This window comes from Haliotis cracherodii, unplaced genomic scaffold (genome assembly GCF_022045235.1).
Source record: "Haliotis cracherodii isolate W230 unplaced genomic scaffold, xgHalCrac1.p SCAF_11, whole genome shotgun sequence".
Lineage (NCBI taxonomy): Eukaryota > Metazoa > Mollusca > Gastropoda > Lepetellida > Haliotidae > Haliotis > Haliotis cracherodii.
In genome coordinates this window covers 1810826-1815127 of record NW_027266266.1, presented here as the reverse complement: position 1 = coordinate 1815127, position 4302 = coordinate 1810826, and the positions used below count along the sequence as shown (strand labels likewise).

The following is a 4302-nucleotide window of genomic DNA, read 5'->3' as shown; positions in this document are numbered from 1 at the left end:
ACCCAGCAGTATCTCCCTCTTTGTATAGATATTTATGGAGCTTTTGAATCCACTACAAAAGAGAAATGGAGATGTCTTCAGGTTTAAGTGAGTGAGTGAGTCTGATTTTAGCAATATTCTAGCAATATCATGACAGGGGACACCAGAAATGGGTTTCACACATAGCACCCGTTTCGGGAATCGAACCCGGCTCTTCGGCGTGACGAGTGAACGCTTAAACCACTAGGATACCCGACAAACTCGTCAGGTTTTAGAGTCAAGTCAAAAGGTGGACAGTACTGATTTTTTTTTTTCAAATTTCTTCCCCAGTTATCATACTGGTCTTATATGTGGCATCATTTGATATGTCATTTATACCAAGTTCTTTAATCAAACAATTAATGCTTACTTATAATGGTTATTATTGTTTGAGGCCTTGTCAGTTGGAACAATTAAAAAAAAATCATTTTGGACAGCCAGACTTTGGATGACAGCTGGCTGGGACAGAATGGCTTTATTCCAATTCTGTTTCCTCTGGTGCATTCTACCAATGACAACACGACGCACTGACTCAACCCACTCTGAAAGACATTCAACAGGTTTCTCTTCTCTTTTGGCCCATTTTTAGTGCACATTCTTCGACAGCATCCATAATGATTTTAAAGTTGTGATCCCTGTTGGTAGGAGGTTGCTCATGGTATTTGGGTCCACATTTGAAAAAATGACGACGGTTGTTTTTGTTCGTTTCTCAAAAATAATTAACAATTTCAAAGTGTTTCCAAAATTGTACCGAAAATCTATCTTTATTATCCCGTATCTTTTGAGTACCCCTTTTAATCATAATTAATAATCCAAGCACTATTAATGTCCATTCCGGGTCCACCATTAAGACTAGTCCAGATCAGGATTTGACTAATTCTATGCCGCATCACCAACGATAACGTCAACGAAGAAGAATGGCTGCCCAAATTGTGTGGATGTGTATAACTGATAGAGACGTTCACTGCAGGGGGGCAATTGCACACCCCCCCCCCCCGTCGTGCGTTCTGTCAGGTGCTTATCATCACATACCTTTTCGACTGTTGTTCGCCCATAAACAATAAACAGGCCAGCTCTTGTCTTGAGTTTTGTCCTGAGCTAAATGCAAACAGAAATATATTACATACCCTTCTCCCTACGTAGTTAGTGCGGATCCAGGCTGTGGTTCGGAGTCCTCCCATACAAATCAGACTCTTTTCAAGGATTTGTCAAATAATAATGTCCTTGGCTTTGGCGTCAACAATGAATTGATCTTTTGGTGCTTTGGTGTCAGCAAAAAATTGAGTCAAACGGCATAGATTGAGTGGGTAAAAGAAAGAATCATTAATAAAAGTAAAGTTTTCTGTGGTGCACTGCAAGAGAGAATGACCACTCTATACATGCTTGACCTTATATAGACCCTTATAAGCGCCCTCTACTATTACACAACACCATGTTGTATTTTCCTACGATAAGAGAAAGTAATTTCTTCCTAATTCGTACCTCAAACGGAAGAAATAATATTTCTCCTATATATCACCTTCCAATACAACAAATAACACAACACTTTCTGGATTGATGTGCAGTGCACCACAACTCGAGATTCAAAGAACGGGCTGATAATATAAAATACTATAGTCCTAACGACATTGATACTGACAAACGATGTACTACTGAATCCTTTACATCCATCTTTAGCATTCTCACTTTTCCATCTACCATGCCTCTTAAACATCCTGTCCGGGACACCATTGTTAGCTGCAGCTGTTGCACCGCCTGCATGCAAACTATGCAAACCATACTTTGATATATCTCTCTTTCAAAGGGGGCAAAAGCTTCAATAAACTCTCCTCTCAAACGAGTATATGAGACACTTGAATTTTGTTTTCTTAAGACGTAAGATGTCTTACACTTTGATAAGTTTCTGAAAAGATACTCTTGTGACTCATTATCAATACAAGCCGCTTCAACATATTTTTCTAACCAAGAAACGGGGCATAGCTTCCCTCTTGTTCTGCTTATAAATAACCAGGCACCAGCTCGATACATATCAGTTTTCAATTTCTCAATAAACACTGTCATATAAGATTCGTAAAAAATAATATCACATCTCTTCAAATTGAGAAGCTCAGCAGATCTGAAAAAGCCGGCATAAGCAACTAAACTCATAGCAACAATCCGAATATCCTTCAAGCAATCCCTGTTTTGCTTAACATCAATCAATTTCTCTAAATTGTCTACAGTAATTGGCTCTTTTTTACATTTGGGTTTCGAAAGCTTTCTCCTAGCCTCCTCAAGAACATTTCGAACAAGAGAATTATCTGTTGGACTTGGCAGTCCAAACAAATTATGCACATGGCGTATGCTATAAAACGCATTCTGAACTGATGAAAACGAATCATTACGCTGCATTACAGCAACAAGATAAATAGCACAATGCAAAGGCTGAACAGGTCTGAATTAGCTCACCTTTGCCACGCTTTAAAACCGTAATGGTACTTCCTGCTAGTAGATTCAGCACGAGCACAATTCAATCTGGTCAGCTAAATCCCTGGCAGTTCAAGGCAGCATCTCCAACAAAGAAACATAAGCACGAGTAAACACATCTGTAAACATAAACATCAAAATTGCATTTTCGACGCCAATATGTTAAAATGCAAATGCTCAATACCAAATATTCCCCCTTGACATCTACCTGGCATGTAAGCCTCTCTTTCTCTAGGTAGATAACAGAAATCCAACACTTGTGGTATGAAGATATCGTTAAGACACATAATGGACAGTAATTTGCAGAATAACACGCCGGAACTATCAAAGTACCTTTCGCTTTTGATCATTTCATATGTTTCAACACTCTAATCACGAGGTACACAGGGGGAACTACCCATTTATTTACACTATCCCAACTCTGTGTGAACGCATCAATGTATTTACACCCAGGATTCCAAAACTTTGAACATAATCTGACAACTTTACAGTTGTAATGCGTGGCAAATCTATCGATGTCATATTTACTCCATTTTCGTTCCAGCTCATTGAAAATGTGGGTAGCTATACCCCAATCATCATAATCTACAATCCTATTGATATAGTCTGCCTTCTGATTCTTTGATCTGGGTATCCATTGAATCTCCAGATGAATAGCATGTGACACACATAAATGAAATATCTCTATAGCAATTTCCTGCAAATCTGCTTTCATACTTCCTTTAGACACTATGGATTCCACAATGCTGTTATCGGTAAACCATTTTACCCTCTGGGATGTTAGAAATCTGGATAAAGCATGTAATACAAACTTAACTGCTTAACCGCCAGTATTTAACCAATTGCCGTGTAACTTTCGTGAAAACATACGGGGCGGTTGTTAAGCCAAAGGGCAAAACTAGACATTTGTAGAATATGCAATTCTGACCTTCTCCCCACACAAATCCTAAAAAGTCAGTATGTGCAGGATAAATGTCTATATGATGATAGGCAGAATGAATGTCAAATTTTGATAACCAATCTCCTTTTTCAATATACATCAAAGCTGATCTCCAATCTTCATACTTCAATGAAGCTTTCCAAATATGTTTATTTATAATAGATAAGTCTAGAATAAGTCTTTTCTTCCCTGACGATTGTGTAGCGACTGATAAAGGGCTCACTATATGAGGTTTTACGTCACAAACATCTACGAGACCTTTATGCACTAAATCTTGAATGGCCGAATAAACAAAGTCACTGTTTTTAGTAGCAGATCTGTTATTTCTCTCATCCATCATTGGAGGAGTCGAGTAAAACGGAATCTTGTAGCCGTTTTCAATAATGTCTAACACAAAATCTGTTGCTCCGATATACTTCCAAAAAGAAACATTCTCTTTAAGTCTATTCTTCACGCAAATCTCAGCCTGACCCTGCTCATACTCATTGTAATTCTAAATGTATCATTATTGAGTGAAGAAGATTCAAAACTACGCTTAACTTTTGTCAGGGCTTCTTCGTGATGACCTTCACCTCGTTGATTGTGTGTCTGGGTTGAGCTTTGAACTGGGTCTGGCCATTGGCGAGTGGACAATGTCGTCTCCAATGCGAGAAGTCACCGCAGTGAAAGCAGGCCCCTGTTGACCTCTGACCTCCACGGGCACGAAAAAGCTGAGAACCACTAGCAGCAGACTGACCGTGCGTGCTGTCGCTGACCGCTGTTGACGCTGTTGATGCTGGACTGGGTCGTGGTCTATACCTATATAGGTGCGCAAGTGCATTACATGCGTTCTTGGCCTTGATTTTCTTGATGGCTTTGTTGTCGGCCCTCGTGAATCG

General features: G+C 39.4%; 1 pseudogene; it reads right to left on the bottom strand.

Moving 5' to 3' along the window:
- Window positions 1-2618: 2618 nt before the first annotated feature.
- LOC139455953 (uncharacterized) lies at window positions 2619-3761 on the bottom strand (annotated as a pseudogene).
- Between the last annotated feature and the right edge of the window lie 541 nt (window positions 3762-4302).